The sequence below is a fragment of the Balearica regulorum genome, chromosome 5, assembly GCF_011004875.1.
Source record: "Balearica regulorum gibbericeps isolate bBalReg1 chromosome 5, bBalReg1.pri, whole genome shotgun sequence".
Taxonomy (NCBI): domain Eukaryota; kingdom Metazoa; phylum Chordata; class Aves; order Gruiformes; family Gruidae; genus Balearica; species Balearica regulorum.
Window position 1 is genome coordinate 55,530,591 of NC_046188.1, and position 24,154 is coordinate 55,554,744.

The 24,154-nt window shown below is 42.9% G+C and overlaps 2 long non-coding RNA genes across 8 annotated transcripts in view; one reads left to right on the forward strand and one right to left on the reverse strand.

The window, feature by feature from the left end:
- Positions 1-24,154, forward strand: part of LOC142602092 (uncharacterized) — a 116,725-nt gene that overhangs the window by 17,463 nt on the left and 75,108 nt on the right. For 3 of the 5 annotated variants that reach the window (XR_012835769.1, XR_012835766.1, XR_012835768.1), the window contains exons 5-7: positions 3,046-3,136; positions 5,338-5,432; positions 7,301-8,340. This is a non-coding gene — a long non-coding RNA (uncharacterized LOC142602092). Of the gene's footprint in view, positions 1-3,045; positions 3,137-5,337; positions 5,433-7,300; positions 8,341-24,154 lie in introns of those variants that run through there. The other 2 variants (XR_012835767.1, XR_012835770.1) reach the window with 2 other exon arrangements.
- The window catches only part of LOC142602093 (uncharacterized), a 58,199-nt gene continuing 35,271 nt past the window's right edge, over positions 1,227-24,154 (reverse strand). For 2 of the 3 annotated variants that reach the window (XR_012835773.1, XR_012835771.1), the window contains 2 exons: positions 10,284-10,404; positions 1,227-5,769 (listed from right to left, as the gene is read on the reverse strand). This is a non-coding gene — a long non-coding RNA (uncharacterized LOC142602093). The remainder of the gene's footprint in view (positions 5,770-10,283; positions 10,405-24,154) is intronic. The other variant, XR_012835772.1, reaches the window with a different exon arrangement.

The window sequence follows — 24,154 nt, forward strand, 5'->3', positions numbered from 1 at the left end:
ATGGATTCAGTGGCGGTGAATCAGACAAAACAGAAGTGGATAATTTCACTTAAACATAAACCTTAAAGGCTATGCTAAATTCCGATGAAGTAATTATTCTTCTAGTTCCAGTCACAAATGACCCTTTATTGCTGCTTTCTGCTCAAAACACCTCTTTTAGGCCATCCACATATTATCCTTCAGAGCGTAAGTGTTGTGATTCCCTAGGGTGTCTTTGTCCCTATCAGTTTCTGCCTAATTCCATTTTAATGGCTTTAAATACATTATAAAAATCCTATAATGGTAGGTGTTAGATCATAGTCTGTTCGTGGCAGTATGTCCCAGGCAAAGTCTTCTTTGCCAATTTGCAAGGATCAAACAAATTGTTCCATTTCAGCATCTTTATGCAGAACATTTGTTGAATTGGGCATTCTCCTGATTTCATTGGAATTATGAGCTGTAACTCAGGGTGTGTTTGGCTTCTATCATGTAAGGCAGTCAACACCATTAATTTATAATCTTGGGAAGTTATCTATTCCGGTCTTTAGGACACAGTGGCATTATTCACAGTGATGCAGTGAAATGCTTTACTTTTTGATTTTTAAACCACTAGCTCCAGTTGCTATCTTTTTTAGAATTTAGAAGTTACTGTGCTGAGTATTTACAAATTTCACAGAACATTTTGTTCTCTGATTTAAATCCTGCATACCAAGCGCCTGCCTGGGGCAAAGACAGAAAAAAGTTAGCTTTGATACTCCAAAACTGGTTGAATAAATCCTGTGCAGCTGGCCTGCGTGAAATGTGCCCAGTGACAGCATGCCGCAGAGAGGATTCAGAGGGTTAGGAAGAGCTCTGTGCCTGTCAGATGCTAGGAGTGTTTTATTGCTTTTGCTGTGAAGGGCAGTGTGGCGGGTTGACCCTGGCTGGAGGCCAGGTGCCCACCAAAGCCACTCTGTCACTCCCCTCAGCTGGACAGGGGAGAGAAAATACAGCGAAAGGCTTATGGGTCAAGATAAGGACAGAGAGATCACTCAGCAGTTGCAGTCACAGGCAAAACAGACTCAAGTTGGGGAAAATGAATTTAATTTATTACCAATCAAATCAGAGTAGGATAATGAGAAATAAACCCAAATCTTAAAAACACCTTCCCCCTACCCCTCTCTTATTTCATGGCTTAACTTCACTTCTGATTTTCCCTACCTCCTCCCTGCAAGCGGCACAGGGGGAAGAGGAATGGGGGTTGTCTCTGTTGCTCCTTCCTCCTCAGGGGGAGAACTCCTCCCACTCTTCCTCTGCTCCAGTGTGGGGTCCCTCCCATGGGAGACAGTCATCCACGAACTTCTCCAACGTGAGTCCTTCCCACAGGGTGCAGTCCTTCAGGAACAGACTGCTCCAGCGTGAGTCCCCCATGGGGTCACAAGTCCTGCCAGCAAACCTGCTCTAGCATGGGTCCCCCATGGGTCCACAAGTCCCGCCAGGAGCCTGCTCCAGCGCGGGCTTCCCACAGGGTCACAGCCTCCTTTGGGCATCTACCTGCTCCAGCATGGGGTCCTCCACGGGCTGCAGGTGGATATCTGCTCCATCATCAACCTCCGTGGGCTGCAGGGGGACAGCCTGCCTCACCTTGGTCTTCTCCAGGGGCTGCAGGGGAATCTCTGCTCTGGTGCCTGGAGCACCTCCTCCCCCCACTCCTTCTTCACTGACCTGGGTGTCTGCAGAGTTGTTTCTCTCACGTATTCTCACTCTTCTATCCGTCTGCAATTGCTCTTGGTGTTGCACAGGGTTTTTTTTCTCCTTCTTAAGTGTTATCCCAGAGGCACTACCGCCGTCTTTGGTTAGCGGTGGGTCTGTCTTGGAGCCGGCTGGCATTGCCTCTGTCAGACATAGGAGAAGCTTCTGGCATCTTCTCACAGAAGCCACCCCTGTAGTGCCTCCCTCCCCCCAAAAAACCTTGCCATGCAAACCCAATACAGGCAGTAACATGTAGGTATCCATACTGCTCAGTATTAAGTGTGCAAAGTAGTGATCACCATGTGGTTCCCTCAGGCATATATGTGGACAAAACTGATGCATAAGTGTGCAATATAGCTGCCTTTGTATGTTTATACATGCATTGATGTTTTCCAACTTTGGAACTGTGGTAAAAGCCTCAAAGGGAACCCTTGAGTCTGCAGCAGCTGAGAATATGTTTTTAGTGCTGGACATTCCTGTGTGGTTGTGTGAATGTCTCTTCATTGGTGAGGAAATGGCGTTGTCTGGCCTGTACTGCTGTGTTTGTCAAGGGAAATTCTCAGAGACTTATTTAAATGGGCAAGCCAATACAGTACAATTTAGACTTGTGTGTACTTGTGGATGAGATGCCAGTAACTGTTATGGATTGGAGACTGTTTTTTTCTGCCTGTGCTATTTTCACCACCAGCTCTGCTCCTTCAATGGTGTCTGCTTTGCTTCTTTGTGTAATATAACCTAGCTGAGACATAGTCCCAAGGGGAAAGAGACTTAAATCTAAATCTCAGAAAGTGGGGAATTAAAAGATGTACAGTTCAGGAAAATAAATTTTGGACTTTGTGACCAGTTCCCGTGAGCAGCTTGTAGCAAGGTCATGTTTTCCTCTAATACTGCATCAACAGCAATTTGGAAAGCCTGCTTTTACTTATGTTGTATGAGCGGAGTGCTTTTGGCAGTGCTCTGTGGTGCTGTCTTTGTGAATCCAACTCCATTCTCAGGCTCCAGAGAGCTCCAGGTTCTCTAGAAACAGGCACAAGAGTAACTGCAAGGAGTGAGACCAGATTTGTGGAACTGACCTTTGGGGCTCAGAATGGCAGGACTCTGGGAAAAAAAAATACCCGTAAACGCTTTTTCTTTTCTTTTTTCTTTGGCCAGTAGCTGTTTCTAGCAGGGTTTTTTTGCACTCTTCCCATGTCATTTTGTAGTAGCCACACACTGAAATAATGCACTGGGCTATGTGTACCACTGGCCTGAGCAAGTGTGTGGCAATCGTTATGATGCCTGTGCTGGAAGACTTCTCTTAAGGGACCTTGACAGGGTTTGATTTATTTGTTCCAGAATGGGATTGCTCTTGTTCCTGTCGATGTATACTCATGATCTGGACTCCAGGACTCAAGCAGGACTGAGACACACATCTTGTCAGGCAATGGTAAGATTGTGTTACCTATGTAGAGGAGGATGTTGAAGTCTGGTATATGTAGCTTGTGACTTTCAGCTGTTTGGTCTGAGGTAAGGGGCAGGGAGGTTTCTTTTCTTTTTTTTTTAAAGGAAGATCAGTGCAGAGCAAAGGGAGGGAGTGGAAAAACCCTGAGGAAAACCAAAAACAAGAAGAAGAGAAGCAGCACTGAGAGTGGGCTAGATCTTTTACTGGTGTATATGAGCATTACTCATATAACTTCAAGAGAGTACATGCTTTAACTGAGTATGTACCAGCTGAGGACTTGGCCCATAATGTCCTTTATAAAGCTCTGATTCCTCCCCAAATAGTTTTTCCCTTCCTCTTCAAAGAGGCACCTGTTGTTGGTGGAGTTGGTGATGATACTGGATTAGTGCACATGCGGTCAGCCTGCTTGGCCTCAGCACTTTGGACCCAAAATGAACTCCAGCTGCTGTTGCCCAGAGCAGGTGCTTCATCCAGCCCTAGCAGCTGTTTGAATGTACACTGTCATGGCCAAGAAGAGCGGGTAGGCCCCCTGAAGTACCCAGAGGAAGAGCTGATCAGCAGGAAGGAAGGAAAAGGGAGTATGCCACAGAGACCTGATTTTTATACCCAGCATTTAGCAGAAAAAAGTTGTTCTAGCATTTCCTTGTGGAAGTGGGAAATAGTGGCTGTCACTCTGCCTGCACTGAGCCTGCACAGCACCGTGATGGATGATGGTTCCCAAACTGAGGCTGAGGAACCACTAAAAACCATCAGGGCCATGACAAATGATTGATCTCTAAACTGCCAAACCTATATTGTCAGTTGAAGATATGATACAGGTACATGATGGTGTGTGAGAAATTTTGAGGACTGGTAGTGTTTCACAGTTGTTCAGTCTTTGGAGTTGTTGGTTTAAAGCTCCAGTGAGTGGTCTGGCAAAACTGAGATTAGGCACAGAACAGCGTAATAGGCTAACAGGCTGCTACGTGTGATAGCTTGGGCTTCACACTCACACTGCCAAAGCCAGCAGCAAGGGAAAAAAACAAAAGCAGAGGGTTATGAAGCAGCCACAGGGAACAATGTCAGGGAAATGGAGGGTGAGGAGACAATGTGGGGGCATGCAGAGATGTGGATGGTTGGGAGGTAGCAGCCAGAGTTTGAGGAGGAAGCACAGATAGCTCACGTCAGAGGTAAAGCAGCAGCAACCCAGGGTTAGAGTGAAGGGGACAGCACAAGGACGCAGGTTTCTTGGGGTAAGGGAATCACGGCCTTCAAAGGGAAGAAGACAGCAACCCAGATCTGCAGCAGGAGGTACTGGGAAGTGTCTTGTGGAACAGGGAGTCTTACAGTATAAGCTATTCAAAGTCATTCCCATTGCTGGCCTCACAACCAGCCCCTTCCAAGTCCCTTCCAGCTTGCCTTTAACATATTCCCCTTGGACTATTCTCACTGATCCAGAAGAGGGGTCTCTGTGCAGTCCTGCACTCTCTGATTATTCACATGCTGCCAGCAACAGCCCTCCTGGACGGCCTTTCCATGAAAACGCACTTTTTTGGCTGTGCCTGCATATGTCACTGTCAGCATTAACACCAAATTTCACATAACTCCGTAGGGTCCTGTCTTCTTACCTATATTCACTAAAGTTACCAGAGACCTTCCAGTTTCTCTGATAACCTGCATGTCCACTTTTTATCCCTACCCTGTGCATGGTTTCAGTCATATCCCATCAGCCAGGCTTTTGATACTGTGTATCTTTGCTGATTGCTCAACGAAGTTCCCACTGAACCTCCATAAGGAGGGATAAATGCTAAGCAAGGACATTTCCCTGTGTAGTTATAAAAGGATTATTCAGGCCCTATTTCATTACAGCATGGCCTAAGAGCAGGAGAAAAACATGAATATTGGAGGCCTCTCTTTGTCAGGAAATGGGATTTCCGCAGGTGCTCAGTCGCAGATGCTCTGCATGCTTCTAAGGCTTGGCACATGGCATTGCTAAATCCTGATTCAGGATGCAAGAATGTCTCATGACCCCTGTCATGTAAACTGGTGTCTGGCCATGTTTGGAAATTAGCCGTCAGTGATGACAGTAGATGAGTATGGGTGAAATGAGCAGTTTGACTTCAGCACTAAGCAAGACTTGTTAAACATTGTAAATACAGATGTGCAATTCATATTTTGAATAATGAATATTATGACCTTTTCTGTAGCAAGTGGTAAGAAGCTGGATCATCTTTCTTCATCTCCTCGCTGTCTTCCCAGGATTTGAAAGTGTGACAAAGTATTTCATCCTTTACAAGATTAGGTAAGATTGGTAGCCATAATTCTTGTATAGAATTACATACAAAAACTCTGGACAGCCAAATATATTGATTTAAGATCATTTATGTGGTGGCAGGGAAGTTGTTCCCATTTTGGATTATCCACTTCTTACATTGGTCAAGTTATCCAGCTGACTTCAGTTGTTCGGTCTTTCAGATGAAGAACTACTCCTGCTGGTACAGGCCTGTACAATTTCTGTCTCAGTGTAGCTCTTCTATCAAGAATTCCTCCTATTTGCACTGCTTCTACATGTACAGGCCTGTACAGTTTCTGTTCCAATGTAGCTCTTCCATCAGGTATTCCTCCTAGTTGTATTACTTCTACATGAATATTCAGGAATTAGAGAAATAGCACCAGAAGCTTTACATGAATGAAATTCTCAAGGCTGTTAAGGAAATAGATACATTAGAAATAGGGAGTTTTTGTGCTTGCATTCCTTGGACATGTCACTGTTATACATGGACAGAAACATCACCCATGACTATTACAAGTGTGTGATGTGCATCTATACGAGGGGAAGACATCCTCTGATGTGCTTCTGGTTGCTGTCCCTGTATTTTTGCCACTTTCAGTAAATTACAGTTCACTTGTGCTGCTATGCATTTATCAGCAATAGTTCCCCACTGTCTCCTTATCTGCCTGGTAGCATGGCTGGGTGATACACACACCCATTGCTGCTTCACTGGTGATGAAGTGGCAGGTGTTGCCCTGCCTTCTTCCTCTGTACTTCTCTTCCTCAGCCTCCTTGTGCTGAGGTATGACTCAAGAAAAACAGAACTGAAGCTTTCTACTCCTTTTGGAGAAGTAAATATTTTTTTAAGAACCAAACCAAATGCCATTCTCAGAGTGGCCCGAGATCTGTATTTAAGTGTGGCAGCACATTTCATTTTGTTTTCCAGAGATTTTTAACCACCTACATGTGGATAAGAATTTTTTTAAGCACCTGTCTCTTGCTGATTTAAAGGTAATTAGGTACCAAGGAACTTTGTGGATTTAAGCCATTCCCAAAAGGGGTGGGGCAATGTCCAATGTCCTGTCTGGTGAGGAATGACAAAGTGAAGCACTTTGGGTGTAGTAAGTCATAACTTACTAATTGCTGGATTAAGATGAAGGAAATAAAGAGCTTTTTAGCAGGCCTCCATGTTTTGGGGCTCTGGAGAACAGAGGGTTTTGCTTTGTATGAGGCCCATGTTATGCTGTGCAGGAATTCCCAATTCAGGGTCAAAAATACCCTGAAAGTGCCCTTTTACTATACAGCCGACAATTAGCTTGCTGCCAGTAGGAAAAACAATCATTAAGTGCTGAGTGAAAGTAGCGTCAGAAACAGACCTTGACAGAGTGGTAACATACAGTTAGACCGAGTGACATTCTTCACACCTGCTGTGGTGCATAACAGTAGCTGGCTGACTTAACCCGTGGCACTACAAGCAGAGCATTGTGCTGTGACACAGCCTGGACAGCGATTGAATTACACACTGATTAGGTCTTCGGCTTCTCTCTGTCAGTGTGGACAATGAAGAATCAGAGAAGTGGACATGAGAGCTTTAGCAGGCCTTGCGCTCTCGAACAGAGGAGGATTAGTTTGTAAATGGTAAATTGTGTTGGGGCCAAGAGTCGTAAAACTGAGCTTTTGCCCTTCTACTGCCTCTAAGGCGCAGGCTTTGCAGAAAACCCCTTCTCCCCCCTTCTTCTACTGACTGCTGTGATCACGTGGAATCTGCTCCTCCTTTTCTCTGCCAAAGGAAGAGGACACTGGTACATTTGAACAAATTTTGCCCCTTACTATCTCTTGCTATCTTTTCTAAGAAAGGGCATGGCATTAAATTAATCAGTCTTCTACTGTTTCCACAGGGATGCAGATTTGCCTCTCACTGAGGTGCTGCTGGCTGGCTCACTGCCTGGTAGAGGGTGTCTCTAAGACTTGATCTAACCTGAAGTATACACTTTCTCAGGAGGTCTGCAACGGGGCTGAAGAATTGCAAATGTTGTATCCTTTTCCTCCTGTCATCTGCTTGCACATCACTGCAGTGCCTGCTCTGAGCTCACTCACCCTGAAATGCTTCTTGTGATGGAGGTTTGTACTGAGCTAGTACAGAGCGGACTTTGCTTTTGGTGGCAGTATCCCTTGTTGCAGTGACATTCACAAAGAAGATGGGTTTATCCTTGCCTTTATTCCACTGGGACCAGGTGCTCTACACACAGGAGCCCAAAGTGGCAAATCTACTACCTCTTTCAATTTTCAATTGAGGTCTACATCACATGAACGTCTTGGGTTTTTTGGAGAGGTAAAGCTTTTTTAAAAAAACCAAACCACAGCATGTTGAACCCAAGCTGGAGAAAGAACTGCATCATGTGGTTGATACAGTGCACGGGAGTACAGAGCATTCCCATTCCATCTAGTCTTGCACATCCACTCCCTGTACCTATTAAATGTGATAGCTGTTAGGCATGAATGTAGACCCGAAGATAGGCAGAACTAGTTTGCCATGCAGATGTTTATCTGATGGCCCCATCCTATTTTCTAGAACCAAAGATTTCACTGTGATAAAGTGGAATCGTAAAGCATTGTAGGAGATAGGGGGATGTAACTGCACTTAACCTGAGTTTGGAATAGGCATATCTTATATCTTGGAGTTTGATGGTAAATAACAAAGTATATTATCAATGGAAATATGACCTTCTTAATCTGTAACTACAAAAAAGAAAAGGACAGTCTTGAAAGTCCAGCAATCTTTCAAATCATCTTAAGGCATTTGACCCTGAATCATCACAGTGAAATTCAACAGGGGTGTTCCTATTAGTGATCGAAGTATATAGATGTGGTTGAATACATGGAAAACTGTATCTTGTTCCAGTTATCGTTATTATTGTAATAAATAATACTAACTCTCCCTACGGACCGTATCTCATCTGTTTACAGATAGTGCTGACATTTATTTTGTTTTGAGCTGGGAAGCAATGCATACCTAGATACCGTAAGATTGTAAGAGGCTTTATGAGTATACCATTTAAAAAGAATTGATTGTGCTCTGGTTACTAGTTTGAACGGAGAAAAGATACTAATATTTCATACTCCTGAAAGCAGTAGCAGATTTGCTATAATGCACCAGTTCAGAGTAATTTGCTCATAAACTATCAGTTCCAGAAAACTCCCAAATCTCTTGCACCTATTTTCTCTAATAGGTGGCAAATCCTTAGTACCTCCCAAAAGCTTCTCACAAGTCTGTGAAGTAGGAAGGCTTTGCTTTGGTTCGTTTTTTTTTTTTAAAGCTTGGTAAAGAATTATGAATGAGATAAATTTCGTTGTTGCTCAACATAGTCACTACTGATAACTCTTAGTTTGTTTTCAAAAATGGAAAACGAGTTATTCTAAGTAGCCACTGTTGGTTTTAACACTGTGGAATATTTCAAAGGTGAGTTTTAAAGAAAAAAAAAATGAAAACCAGTCATTCACTAGTGCTTATACAGGAATGACAGAGGTTAATACTGCTGACATCATGTTGGAACTGTATAGCATTTTGTTAATGGTTATTAATGCCCTGCTGCTGGGAGATAGACAGTGCCAGGTGCCAGTTAGCATGGTGCCTCTCTGTGGGTGTGCCTAGGCCTCTGCTCGGAAAGGAGAGGGGCATGAGGAAGGCTCAAGTCTGCTCCTTACCTAGTCATCCCTCCACTGAAACAGGAGGAGAGGAGATACTGAGAGAAGGTAGTTAGAGCGCCTTGCTCCTGTCTCTGCTGACTTCAGAACAGGTCTCGGAAAGTGAAGCAGGAGCAGCAAACATCCACAGAGCCACATCCAGAAGGCACTGAGGACTTGTGTTCAATTTAGATTTTCAGGACTAAACTCAAGATACACATCCTTTGGAAGAAAATAGCAAGAAATTCAGAGAAATGTGCATGGAAATGATGCCAGTAGGCCTGGGGAGGAAGCCTAGGTTCATGTAGGAGAGCCTTAGAGCTTTGGACATCAGTGGGAAAAGAAGTCAGACATGGTATAGAGTGAAGGAAAAAAGCCCTTGAGAGGAAGGGGAAGGAAATTTGTAATGGTAGAATGATGATGGATTTAGAGCAATTAATTAGCTTTGACTACATCATATTCATTGTACGTCCAGATTTGTAGGTTTAGCTGCCTCACTTGGGGCTGGCTATTACTTTGTGTAATACCTTTGAATTTCATCCACCATAAGGGAATGAAACAGATACAGAAAGGTGCAATACATCAGTGTAGCATATCAAATTGAGAAAGGCATTTTTAGCAGCCTGTACTGAACACAGGTTTACGCCAGCATTAGATTATTCCTTAAGTGTATTGTTTTGACAACACTGAAAGGAGCTGAAAGCATTTCAGTAGATGAAAAAAGGAAAGTTTTTTTTCCTTTCTCACAGCCTGGACCCAAAGTGGTATTGCCAGCCAGGTTTACACAGCCTGGCCTTGTACCACACAAGCACCCTCTGGTGAATGTAAGTGGAACACGTAGACATCAGCTGTGAGTCGTGATGGCCCAAGGACATGATGATGATAACTGACGTCTGAAGTGCTGCACAGACTATTGTATTCTCTTTCATGCTAAGAAAAAAAAAGAAAAGTTTATCAGTACTTAATGAATGTTTTTTTAAAACAGAAGATGAGCGTTTGATTGTATGAACCTCAGGTTTGGGGACACAATTTCCTTTTAAAACCCATTAATTTTGCCCACCCGTTATTAGAAATAAATGGCAACATCCATGTAATAGTGCACATGTACTCTCCAATTATGTAGCCTAATACTCGAACACAATAATTGGTATAGACAGTGAGTTGCCCACACAGATAGTTTTCAGTCGGTTGCCTTACCTTCAGTGCAACATCCTGAGCTCAACTAGCAGGAGCAGCAGATCAACGGAAGCGGTTATTCCCTTCCACATAGCATCGTGAGAGATGGCGTCTGAAGCATTGTGTCCAGTTTTGGTCTCCTCTATACAAGAAAGACATTGTCATACTGGAACGGAACACCAAGGTGAGGGGTTGCGGCCCGTGACACACCGGGAGAGAACTGGGCTTGTTCAGCATGGAGAGGTGCTATCTCTCACTGTCCACAGCTACCTGCTGGGAGGGTGCATGGATGATAGAGTCAGACTTGTCTTGAACATCATAAGAGGCAAGAGGCCCAAGTTGGAGCAAGAGAAATTCTGAGTAAATGCTAGAAAAAATATTCCCAAAGAGCATGCTAGGCTTTGGAGCAGGGGCCCAGAGAGGAGGTGGCATCTCTGTCCTTGGAGATGCACAGAATTTGACTGTACAGGCCCTGAGCAACTTGGTCTAGCATGGCTCTACTCTAATCACTAGACTAGAGACCACTGGAGGTCCATGCCAACCAGTATGTGTCTGTGGTTCTGTGGTAATACTTTGAAATTAAAAAGATGAATGGAACTATTTGCAGAGGGCATCTTTTGTTGTGTAATTCTTAGTGCCTTGAATTCCATGTAAATGGAGAACTTTCTAATAGAGCTTGCTTTGTAAGCAGTTAGTCTGGCATAGAGTAGATTTGGGCATGTGCTGGCATGAAACAACAATTGCAAAGCCAATAATGCAACTACATGTGGTTAACAGTCCTTTAATTTTTTTAAGCCTATTTTAGCTACAAGCATCTTCCATAGTAACTTTTCAGTGCTATCATAACTGCAGTTGAATTGTTCGTCTGGTTTTAAGGATTTTCTTTAATGGTAGCTAATTAAAATAGTTCATGTTGTTCTTTCCAGTAGTTCAGACTTCTCCTGTAATTATTAAAAAATTTTCAAGGAAAAAGTTGTGTAACTCCAAACATGACTCTTTTGAAGAACTTCAGAATGAAAGCAACATTGGAATTCTGTATTTCTTCAAGAAAATAGACTTACTTGTTAACCTCTAATCTTTGATTACTCTTTTACTCTGATGGTAAATAATATTTAGAAGCTTTCAATTGCAGGGACTCAAACCTGACTTTTCATTTGCATTTAAAATCTCTGCAAATCAAACAAAAGCAGAATGAATCTAGGGAAGCCTCCACTCATCCCAGCATAATCAATGTAGTGCACTTTGGGGCAGGGTAGGGTTTTGATTGGTTGGTTGGTTTTGGGTTTTTTGTTTGGTTTTTTTGTGAGGGGGAGTGGAGGAAGAAAGGAGAATTTGGCTTTAACAGTTAATCTCTTGTTCCCAGTAGCATATTTTGGGGTAACCATCAGACCTGTATTTTGCACATTTATCTTTTCGTAGTCATTCAGATAACCGTTGTATCACAGATAGTACTGGCACAAAAAAGTAGCAAGGTCAAAGGACACTAGTAGCAAAACTAGAGGATCATTACCTCTGAGTTTATTGAAAGAAAGGGGAGCAACTTTATGTAGATTCGTATTTTCCATGCTAATGTGCAAAGTCCTAAGCAGACTAAAAAAACCCTCAAACCCAACAAACCATGTTCCTGCTTTTTCCATTCTCTGTAGTCATTATGCATTGAGCAAAGACAGCAGAAATAGTTAATTAGTCCTGTCCTATGGTAGAGTATGCTACTTGCAATTAACCCAGCTCCAGGTGACTCCTTTTATCTCCTCTCCCAAATGTCTCACAGATTAGGTTCACCTGAATCTTCTCCACCTGGAAACCACTCTGAGGCAGTCCCCTGACTTGGTGGTTTATATTCAATGAGTTCTAAGTCTGGAACTATAACTGTAAAGGAGAATGGACAGATCAGGGAACAGAAATTTGGTTGAGTGCTCTTTGCAAAGAGATGAGACAGAGCTGCTCCATGAGTTGTGTTTTGTGCAGTAGTAGAGCGCTGCACCCGAGCACGGCCCCAACTCCCTGGCCTAGCTGGCTGCAGGTGCAGGCACTTGGGCAGGATTACTGCAGCGGAGGTAAAAGGCAGTCGGGGGACGTATGGTACCCTTCTGGGAAGAGGCTGAGGCTTGTGGAAGGTTCAGCTAGCTGAAGTGAATTTTACTGGTGTGGAGTTTTTCACAGAGTGGTAACAAGTCTCTAAAAAGTACTTTCAGCTTTAAGGTGCTATGAGTATAAGGTTATTTCTGAAGGATGAAATGGCTGTATGGCTGGGGGTGTTTTTTGGGGATTGTGGGTTTTTTTGAGTGGCAAGAAATATGGTAACAGATTCTGATGCTTTTTACTATAATGCATGTAACTGTCCCTTGAAGCCAGATTTATTGTTCTGGAGTTGTAGCTGGTGAAAGGGAAGTTAAAAGTAATTTCTAAAGTCTGCTCTGTAACAGATGAAAGTCTTACAGAAGAGTAGTCAAGTACATTCCCATGCATTAAGACTTTGGTTCTTCTCCTGGGTCTTGCATTATGAATCTGTTTCAAGTAGTTTGCTTCTTTCAAGTTTTGATTGTGTTGGCATTTCACTCTGCCAGAATGGTATCTGTGTGGAAGTTAATCATCCTTTATTTGTGAAACATGAACTGCTTGTCTGGAAGCCTGGGTGGAGTGGTTGAAGTTATGTGCCACAGGCTGGTTATCAGCATATGTAACTGCTATGTACAGAACTGTATATCAAGCTATTTCTGGCTAGGTTTTTTGAGCTAATCTCCGAGTCTGTTTATTGACCCTAATGTGTGTGGTGGGTTCTGTCTTCATTGAGAGTAAGAGTTCTGAGTTGGTCAAAACAGCAAAAACTAGTGAAGACATCCTTGTCATATGTGATATCGCTTGTATGCTTGCTGTAGAGATGAGTAACTCCCTAACTTGAAATCGTGTGAGAGCAGCAACATAAAGCTCACTTAATTATTCAACAGACTTGTAGGAGTAAAGTCATTATACCTTTCTCCTAGAAACAGGTAGTATTCTAAATGGCTCCACTTAAGCAACTCCAGGAGTTTTAGTATGAGAAATGTTGAGGAGAACTTGTTTTTCTGTTTTTCTTCCCACCTTCTTAGAAAATTGCAAAGGATTTGCACCCCTCTTACTTCATGGGAGGTGTGTTAATTCAGCATAGGCTTTTATATGAGAACAGGTTGCTAAATTGATAATATCAGAGGAAGGTATAAACAGCATAAGGAAAAACTACAACTGACACCTCCTAATTAAAGGTACAAGCTGCAAAGCTATTTTTACTATGAAGGAAATAAGGGGAACTTACCTCATTGAGGTTGAAGATGTTAAATAAACACCTTGCATAGAAAGGATCCAGCCAAACACTGGGCATGGAGCTTGGCTGCTGGGGAAGCAGGTGGTGCCCCAAAGTTTGCTTTCTATAGGGAGCACAGTATAGAATGAATAGGGTTATAAACATGAAAACTTCAGTCACATGCCTCTAAAGAACATCTACAACTTGTACCTATTATAAATAAAGTGGATTAAAAAGGGAAGAGTTGAAGGACTTCAAGTAGTTAAAGAAATATGTGGAAACAGTCAAGTGAATCAGACTTGTATTATGAAAAGAATGGTGTAGTAAGTCAAATTTGTAAGCTAGCATAAGCATCTGTCTCTGAATCTGTACATATGCTGTCATCAAATTGCAGAGCAGGGTTCATAAGAACAGTGCAAGATTTTGGTTAGTAAGGCTTAAGGAGGGCAGCTCCTTGTCTTCAGAAACTACTTTCATTTTAAGAACAGAGGGCTTAGTTTCCACTGCCACAACCCTGTGGTGATGGGCAGTGCTTCAGCCTGATCTATGAACTCAAAACACATTTGATCTGTAATGTGGTGCTTACTGCCAGGTCCTGCCACTCCACCTGAATAACTATAACATGCTCATAAATCAGGGGAGAGCATTCCTCTGTGACACCATCCCAAATGCCCTACTGAGCCAAAGCCTGTGTTAGCCATCAATGCCTCTTACATAAACATGTCATACTTTAAAGTAGGGTCTTATAAAAAGCACAAACAATATACTGGCATAGAGGGGCCACACAAAGTCAAGAGCTGTTAAGCATAGGAGGAAAATCTCTTGATAAATATCTCTACCGGATATACATGGAAAGAAAATAGGTTATGTTCCTTTCAAAATGAAATAGTCGAATGTGGAAATGGTTGTCTTTATTCCTTGTAAAACTCTGAAGTTAGGAGTTGCCAGCAAAATAATGGTGCAGGAAGCTTTGATTTCTGTTGCATTCACTTCAGCCTGGTTGGTGACTCTACCCCGCATTTTGCATTATTGTTTCTTGCTTAACAAGACTGCATGCTGAATCTTTGTGCAAGATTAGTCGTTCTTCTAGTCTTAAAATGATATAGTTAAGAAGCATGAAAGATTTTCTTACAGGAGCACCAGAAACCCTATGTCACATGCCATGAGGTTGTTTATCTAGATCTTGAAGTAGTCTGTGTATCTGATCAGGTAGCAAAAAAGCTGGTTTGTATTTGGTCCACTATAGAAAGCTGAGTAAGAACTATGGCTTTGGCTTGTATGTGCATTCAAAATGACTTATTAAGTCTCACTTAAAGTCACCTCATCCTCTGGTGCCAACATTGTGGCTGGTAGTTCCTGTTTACCTGATCTTAATCCTTGCACAAGCTGATGCCAATTTTAGGCATGGTGAGAAAAATGTTAAGGAGCATCTCACACACACCTTTGTTATAGTGCACAGCTGACTGACTTGTAGAACTCATGTGTTTGTGTTGGTGCAGCCTTTGATCTGCATTGGTAAGGAAAGTGCTCCCAGCAAGAGCAGCTGGAACACACACAGCCAAAAGTGATACCGGGCTGTAAACAGTGGCTCCAGCCATCCTTGTCAGATAGGTCACAAATCACGGGGCCTGACAGGTGCCTGTGCTGGTGTCCTGCATGCAGGGTGTGCCTTGGTGTGGAGCATCAGGTAGGAAACCTGCATGGTGGGTGGCCAGCTTGTGACTTCAATACAAATAACTCAAATTCTATGCTCAGGAGCAGCCTGCTGTACAATGTTGTGCAGAAATAGAAACATTTGCTTTTCTTTAAAGTGGGCAGACTACTGATTATGCTCTGACTTTAGAGTGCATTGGCAGCACCATGTAGCTGCACTGCATCTCAAAGCTGAGCTGCTCGGACAGGTCCAGTAGCCTTGGTCAGACTAGTATTTCTGTATAAGCCAAAACTGTTTTCTTGCTTTTTCCACCAACATGTCCCTCAAATGTAAGTGTCTGCCTCTAACAAACTTAAACTAGCATTAGTAGCTTGTAATTAGTAATGAACTGTTACTTTAAAACTGGTTCTGTAATGGTCATGATAACCTTCAGGTTAAGTTGTAGTGTTAAGTGCTTAACACAAAAGCCACCAAAACTGAGCCTGCAGTTCCCTAGTTGCTCATACTGGGATCCTGCCTTCAGCACCCAGGTTTCCTTCCCAAAGGAAGGAGATCCAGAGTGTGAGAGGGGCATAAGCAGGCTTCGTTGCAGAAGGGCTTCAGAGTGTTTGGGCATGGACTTTTCTTAGGGATATCAAATCTGTCACTGGGAGTAATTTGGTTTTTCTAAATGCAGCTGGAGAAATTGATGAGTGTTACTCTGCTGTGGGAGCCTGAACTGTATTTGTGATTTCGTTCCAAAAATGCATGTGGGAGACATGAGGTAATCTCTTTCCACTGCCTGCTTAGAATTGTTTTTTACTGCATTGCCCTCTACCTGTATACATTAATTTCTATGCTTGCCACCTCCTCCTGTATATAATTTGAGGTCTTCAGGGCCTGATCCAACCTGGAGTAGGTTGTGGTTTTCATCCTAACACCTTGTTCATGTTAACTGGATGCAACTCTGACCTCATGTAGGCAGTGTAGTGTGTTGTGGCAGGTCTGTACTTCTACACCCCAGCCTTCAGTAAAGCTGTCAAGCTTTTGGTCAGAATGAATAGCTTCCACATAACTGCTTTTAGAACCACAAGGCAAAGACTGAAACAGCAGCTCTAAACATGCAGTGCCCTTGGGAGAGGCTCCTCACTGCTGTGCAGCTGTTGCAAGAGTTGGGGGATGTGGGCCTCCATAGCAGAGTGCCACATGTGCTTAGGCAGCTCTTGGCAATCAGCAATCCTGCCTGAAGTCAACTTCTGTTTAGGTGGTGGGTGTTTTAGAGTCACTTGATAGGGTGTAATCCTGTAAGATGCTCAGCAAAGAAGCTGATACGGTAAAGTATTTCTACAGATGCTTAATTTTTGGTGAATAAGTAGTCCTTTTATGTGGGTGGGAGGACTCGTGCTTAAAGTTAAGCGTGTGCTTAAGTGCTTTCTTGGATCAGGGCCAAAATGCTAATGTGCTGGAGGTTCCTTTGCTTTCTCAAGTAACAGGCAGTGTTCAGGACCTTCATGTGGAACCCTGGCCCTGCAGGATTACTGAAATACACCCATGACTGACAAGTATTAGACACTTACGTTCTTAAACTTTCATTTTCAGCAAAAACTTCATGAGTTTCTGCTATATTATGATTTATACTTTGTGTACAAGAATAGTTCTTGACTAGGCCTGTGGCAGACTTGAAGAAAAACCTATTTGCTGACTTCAAATTAGTTTTATTTAATAGGATAATTTTTTTTCTGTCTGATAACAATAAAGCTTCCTGCAGCATCTTCTGCTCTGACCCGACTACCTTATCTTTAAACTCTTCCTGCTGTGCTTCTGGAAGAAAGTAAGCCTTTGACAGGCACCACTAAGATGTTAAATTCAAACTACTGAGAGTCTCTTGTGATGTTGTACTTACTGATAACAGTCTGCTTTGATAACAATACTGGTAACAAGCCCAAGGACACGTGTTCGGGATGTGACAGTGGTGTGCACCTGTCTCAGGCAGGGGCTCTAGGTCTTCCCCTGCAGCACCTGCCTTGGTGGCTGTGCTAATCGCCAAGAGTGACACTTGCCATGCTGGGCAGACAGAGGAACATAGCAGGGTGTTGTGAGTCTAAATACACAGCTGCTTCTCAAATTATAATGCAAAGGTTCAGAGGTCAGTGCCGTAAAAGCAGATAAAATTATGCTTTCTTCCACCACCATGCCACATCAAAATAGTACATTGTTTGTTTTATAGTGGATCTGTCATGTTTGCTATAGTAAAGGCAAATAGCTTGAATTTTTCAGATCAGTTGTAGTGCTCTAAAAATAAAGGGATTTGTTTTCTAAATATGTTAGAGATTTTGTTCTGTCCACTGTTGTTCTTTTCTGCTGGAAAATAGAACGTTTTAGACTTCAAAGTGTTTGCTCAGTGGCTGAGCTTTGAGGCTTGGCAGCAGAGTGAGGGTGTGGGGCCAGCAGTGCTGCAGGATTTGTCTGCTCCAGCCATGCTCTCTGTGGGCATGGCAGCCCATGGGCTCTCCCTCAACTACCTGGGACTCAAAGCTCAGCTGTGGGCTGTACAGGTAATGAGCTTTCTAAGTTTATAACCTGGGTGATGTTGTCAGCCATTCTGTGCACAGCTACTGCTTCTGTTTCTATTTAGCAAGTAAGGCAGATCTTTATCCTGTCTGCAGCATCTGTTCACTTTTCTCAAAGTTGAACATTTGTTTCTGGTCACACCTTCTGTTAATCTTTTGCCATCAGCACTAGTTTTCAAAGGAGCTGTCTAAGTGTTGGTGTTCCCTCTTCCAAACTCTGGACTGCGAGTCCCAGATGCTTTCCTCCAGAGTGGATGGTCGCAAGGAAATTGGGTGATGCTTCTTGATTTGAGGTGGTGCTCTGTCTCAGGGCTTGGAATACTTCTGAACCCCTTCATCTTAAGGGTTTCTCCAAGGTGGACCTGCTAAAGCATGTGAATTTTGGGACAGTCCTCTACCAAGCTGATGCCTAGCCTAGACCCTGTGGTGGTGTTCGTGTAAGGAGCCAGCACTCAATATAAGCTCAGACTGTCTGCAGATTCCATTTGGCCCTCAGAGGAGTTTGGGGGGTACAATACTTCTCAAGCTGTCATCCCCTATCACCACAGGGCAGATGGGAGTAGCTGGAAGCCATGCACAGTGCCTGGGGTGCTTCAGGCCCTGGGAGCACTGAGACTTACTGCGGGCAGTGGTGCCCACTATCAAGTTGGTCCTGAGCATGTTTCAGTAGGTGAGATGGTGAGGATGGCTATTTCTTCCTGGCTGGTCTATGGGGCAGTGTAGATACAGCCAGAAAAACAGTTTGAAATAAGCGTGTTAAACACCTCAAGGACTACTTGTTTAGTAACTCCATATTTATTGAGAGGCTGAAGGGAAGAGCCTCTCTGGTGTCCTTTCCACTCTGGAATTTGTATTGAACAAGGTATGGGGCTTAAGAAACTTGCTGAACTAAGAGTGAGAACCAGGCTGGAAAAAAAATAAGAATTCAAACATGTAGGGTATGTGATGCTTTCTACAGCTTTGACTCTTGAGTTCCTTTTTATTGTGAATTGCTTGTTAATTTTTTGTTAAATTCTTTGACCATAACTGTGACCAAAGAGAGGAATGCATTTGACAAGTGCAATAAAACAACTGTTCCATGTTTATGGCAAGTGCTATACTTTTATGCTATTAATTCAAATTGCCTGGATTCGTATAAAACTGGGACAGTGTAGGATTACCTACCTTGCTGGAACACAGTTGAAATGGATCATACTACAAAGTAGTACACATGTCCCTATCAAATTTTAGAGGAAATAATCTTGGAGTCATAGGGTAGACATACGTCTCTGGAGCACAACTGTTTTAGATGCATTTTTGTATCCAAGCAAGGGTTGGAAGTCTCTACAGAAAAATAGAAAAATGCCATTAAGTAAAATAGAATAGTTCAGTGTAAAAAGAATAACAGTCGCACTGCATGTGAGGTAATGGCATTTGCTATGATGCGGATAACTTCAAAAAATGCTTTTTGCTGCAGTACTGTAGATAAGCAGAGAAAGCACTGCTGGGTGACTTCAGTAGTCAGTCCTCTTCAAAGCAGAAGAGTGTTGAGAAGTGCATGTGGGGAGGCTGTTGTAGTATTGTGAAAATGCTAGCACTGAAGGCTACATGGTGAAGCTTCCTTTGAACAGACTTACAAAACCCAGAGGTGTGTGAATAATTGGTTATTTTTCTTCAGTTTGGTGGCTGGACAGGCAAGGATAAATTACTTGGGGCCAAACAAACTTTTTGGAGAATGAAGGAAGCATTAATGTGTTCCAAGAATGAGATACTACTTCAGTTTCAGGGATTTTTAAGCTTTTCCAAATAGAAGCAGAAAATCTGTTTTTTTACAGAGTAGAACTCAGAAGTCATGTACAGCTCCAAGATACCTGTGGGAGGGAGTGTGGGGGTCTCTACCTCTTTACATGTGGCTGGCAGGGTGTGTGTGTAAGTTGCAAAGCTGCTCACACTGTCCTGTGAGCCTGGCAGAGCAGAAAAAGGGTATGAATTGAAGTTTCTGTATCCCAAAATAGTTCTGACCACTAAATAAAGGATACAAAGTGGAAAAGCTAACAAGAATGGCCATAGTGAAGAGTACCTGAGTTCACATGCTGATGTAACTTCAAAGTCTAGTGTTTTCTGTAACACTGTGGGGGAGGAATGGTGACAGGGTGGGACAGACACCCCCAAATAAGCTGGAAAGGCCCTCCTAGTTAAACTTTGCCTAATACTACTTGAGTTTAGGGTTGTTCCAGATAACTACATACGAACTGTTGATTTTAAATGCACTTAAGTATGTTTACGTTTTCTTTGAAGTCTGGTCCTGAAGATTTCTAGTACTGAAACAAAGATGGGCTGCTGTGCTGTCAGGGTCTCCTTCCAGGGAAGGACTGTACACTATGATCCACTTGATCTTGGTGTCCATGATGCTCTCAGTCACTTTTGGTCAATGACTGCAACCTGATAGCCAGAGCTAAATCTTCAGTGCCTTGTTGAAGTGACTCTACTGAAAAGCACAGGCCTAGTCACCATGATAAGAATAGCTTGTACTTGTATTAGGATCTGAGTTGGACTGAAGCACTTGGATTTCAGAGGTGGCTGCTTGTGTGGTGAAGTGGCTAATCTCTCTTTTTGGCAGCTCCTCATTTTTAAGGGAAACTTCTCTCCTTTGCTGCCTTAGTTTCCTTTTGGTGGCTGTGAGGGGCAATCTAGGTACCGGCGGTATCTAGTGTGTTAGTCTCAGCTCTAAGTACCTACTATGTGACCATATGGGTGGCTTCTTGAACTGCAGTATTTGAGACAAGTGTCACTTGACCTTGATACCAGTGGACCTCACTGTTCATCTTGGACAGATTCTTTTTTTCCTATTGTTAGACTTATGTTCTGGAAATGCAGATATGCTGCTGCTTGTCAACTTCACCAGTGACAAATATAAGGCAACCAAAAAGATCTTATCACTAATCCTGCAAAACTAATTTCATAAAAGTTGATAACTAACAAGCAAATATAGCTGGGAAGACAGTGTTAAAATGTCCTCATGTGGTTTGAGGCAACTTCCCCTATTAAAGCCAAATATTTTCACTTCTGATACTATTCTTGAACTCTTGCATTTTATAGCACTGTCTTAATTGCTTCAGTGCCATGGTGTTCACTCAGGTCTTTAAGAAGACTTTTAACACTAGTGACAGAAAGAACATTGATGCTTTGTAACTTTAAACTTGAGGCCTCTGGTATGTGTCAGCATCAACCAGAGTGTGTCATTCCCTGCCAGTCATTTTTTTTCTTTTGTGCATGAGAAACAGGCTTCTGTTTGAGGTTTCTACCTTATACCTATGTCATCTTTTCTGAAAACAATGTCCCTACTAATATTTAGCAATTCTATTAATCTAGGCAGCTCCCAAAGAAACTTTTCTTCAAAGATTTGGGAGAATAGAACTAGAATAGTGAAACTGCCTGCTGCTTGGGCAGGCTTCCTTCCATATGTGTCTGTCTTAGTCCACTGTTAGATGCACTGTGGAGCCTGGGACAAGCAGGTCATAACATGCTATATGTTATTCTGTAGTTAATGCTAACTGTAACTTGAAGTGCTCCACACTAATCTCTTCCCCCATGCATTATTTCCTTGTGCAGCATTAGCAAACCACATGCTGATCCACTGTTGCTTCATGGATTTAGAAGATAATCTACAGGCCCACAATGATGTAAAACATTAAATATTGTTTTAAGTATTGGAGGCGCCATCCTGCCTACATGGTACTTAGGGTGGGCAGCATGCCAGCATGTTTGCTGGCATGTGGCTGAGAACTGGAGCATGCCTGCTTACAGTGAACAAAGCAAAGCCCAGGACAATAAGGCAAGAATGATGACAGACAGAAAAGGGCTGGTTTATGCATTGTGCTATTTGACCATAATACCAACTTTGGAGACTATACTGTCTGGAGGGTTAAGAGTTTCTTTCTACACTCCTGCCTTGCTGCCTGCACCTGCCCATCTGAGGGCAGGCAAGAATGAAAGGACACTTTATAGATCTTCCAGGAGCTTATCAGTTATTGTGTAGTGGGTTTGCACTAGCTGCTTAATACTTGTTCTTTCACTCTCACCATTGCCAAATAACACTGGGCTGAATGCATTTCTTCTTGAATTGCTTCCCTCTCTGTCTTCGCAACACTAAAAAGCCTGTATGTACATGTATGGGGAGAGCTGGGGAAGCCTGTGTGCTGTATGTGGGACTGACGTGGTGAGAGTCACTGGCTGGTAGGAGGCATGAGCATAAGCATGGGAGCAGGGAATAACTTTCACCCTATCTTGGGGAATGCTGCTTCAAAGCTCCTTTGTATGTGTGCAGGGAGCACAGATAGGGTAGTGTCTGCTGTACCACTTTGGGAACGGTCTGTGGAGAACCTGTTTGCAGACACCTCTGAGCTGTGCCTTTTCTTTCTGCACCACAGGATTTAATTGCCTCTACAGCCCTTCCTGTGGAGTGGCGTGTTTTCACTCTGCTAGTTATTCTAGTTGGTGTGCAGGGAGTCCTGATAGGCTGTTCTTCAGCGCCTGGCTTTTCGTGATGAATCCATGCTTAGGCTCACCTTTCAGACAGAACCAGCTAGGAGAGAGGATGCTTTGGGTTTTTTCCTTGTGTTGGCTTGGACCATGGAAGTATGAATAACCACAGGGAGTCAATACTGAAAAGCTGCAGTTGCACGATGTCAACTAAAAAGCTGCAGAACCTCTGACAGGGGCAAGTGTGGTGTGTGCAACTGCTCAACCCTCTGAGCACAGCCTGCCCATTTATGTGCATCTGTCAGGCATAAACTGTGCTTGGGTTTTATGGTGTGTCTGCTACGTAAGGACTGGTGACCTTGTCCTTACCTGGTATGTTCCACTTGTTGGGAAACCATCAGTCACTTAACTTCCTCATCACTACAGCAGCTCCTGTCTCTGTTTCTAAATTTCTTGGGAGGCTGAACACTTATCCTTTGCAAGGTGGTCCTGCACTTCTGAACTCATGGCACAGTGAGTGAGGTTTTGGAAGGTAAAGCTTCAACTGCTGTTGGAAGCATCTACCCATGATCTACTTAATATAGTTCAGTATATTACTGTGTCTCTATAGAAGAGACAGGAGAAAAGGGCTGCCCGTGAATATTATCAGTACTAATAAGCATGGTATTAATGCACCCAAAGGTATGGCCTATTTATATACCCACTGTTTAATGCATGTGAATATGCTAATTCTGTGAGAACTTGCAAAGCCTGTATGAACTTGGATGCTACTCACTTCTTAATGCATTATTTCTCTTTTTGCCTGTAGAGCCTTCTAACACCAAATGGCCCAAGAGCTTCAAAGACTGCAACTTAAATCTGTCCTTCTTGGTTTTGCTTCCTTCAACATCTTGCTGTGGCAAAGCGAGCTTGTCACTGGCTCTAGATTCAGGCTTATATTTAAAAGCAAATTATAACAGTTCATGTTACCTCTCCCAGCTAGGCTAGAAATAGGCACCTTTGTTTCATTAGAAAAGCAGGCATCTCTCTTCTGCTGGACTCAAACTCTCCTCATTAGTCTTGAAATATTTCTCACTGTTCCCCCCCAAGTTACAGCTTATTTCGTCAAATCCATTAGTTCTTATTTCCAGAAACTGCTATATCTTGGAGGGCTTCTAAACTGATTACAAGTGTGACTATAATATAGGTAAGGTACCTGACCTAGTTTTCCTGTAATTGGCACAGACGACTTGGTGAAATTGCTTTCTCTAAGAGATGAAAGCAAACCTTGCAGAGTATTGATGTGCAATCTTGAGCATTTATAGAACACAGATGAGACTTCTGAATTTTCTCAGATGCTTGAGTCTGTGTTTGCTTAGACTCTTTCTTTTGGAGAGTTGCTATAATGAGTTAAGTTGAAAGATGAAAATGAATAAAAAACAGAAATGCAACTTAGCTACAAACCCTTAAATGCAGTACTCTATTTTTTTTTTTAACCTAGCTGACTGGATGAGATAGCAAGGTGTGTAAGCTGTACTTTCCACTTCTGGCTGTCACAGTGTGCTGTTCCTTCCCGTGCTGGCCAGCAGCAGGCAATAGTCTCCTCTCACATGCAGGTGTATAGTGGCTCTCTAACTTGAACTGCAGAGTTCAATGAGATTAGCTCTGAGTGTATGCAATAAGCTTGACAAAATGGAAAGCAAAAGGAAGAGATTACTGTAAGGCTATATATGTTGTCTGTAAACATAGTCACTCACCTTTTCTTTCACTGAGCTGTGAGTAATCAGAAGATCGATGCTTGGTTAGTTCTGAAGAAGATACTCCCCCACTTAACTGCCCAGCATACATTGTTGTTTGAGCCTGGGCATAGGTACTTTGCTTCTGGTGTATTGGAAAAACGTGATAATGTGTAAAACTGAATTATGTGGGAAAGACATGAAGATGCATAAAATGATGAAATTCTATGCAT